At 26.7% G+C, this 315-nt stretch overlaps 1 protein-coding gene across 1 annotated transcript in view; it reads right to left on the bottom strand.

The window, feature by feature from the left end:
• The window catches only part of IPO8 (importin 8), a 96,055-nt gene that overhangs the window by 10,130 nt on the left and 85,610 nt on the right, over nucleotides 1-315 (bottom strand). The window lies entirely within an intron of this gene.

Raw genomic sequence — 315 nt, forward strand, 5'->3', positions numbered from 1 at the left:
AAAAAAAAAAAAAAAAAAATCTAAACATGCTAACATTGCATAATTTAGCATCAAAAATAGAGTTGTGTGTTTTCAAGGAAGAGTTTGTATTTTTCTGAGCTAACAAAATGTTTGTTTTTAACCTTAAAAGGAAAAACTCCACTTGGAATTGGATAATGCTACTTCCTGATCCCTAGCAAGCAGTTTTACAATCTCATTGTTAAATAAAAGCTGAATATTCTTGACTCTAATCATCTTATTCCAACCTAATTAAGCAAATCACCTTCACTTATGTACTTTATCCTTAATTTTTATTTAAATCAAAAATATATCTTT

This window comes from Otolemur garnettii, unplaced genomic scaffold (assembly GCF_000181295.1).
Source record: "Otolemur garnettii isolate 467f Iridium unplaced genomic scaffold, OtoGar3 scaffold00057, whole genome shotgun sequence".
Taxonomy (NCBI): Eukaryota; Metazoa; Chordata; class Mammalia; order Primates; family Galagidae; genus Otolemur; species Otolemur garnettii.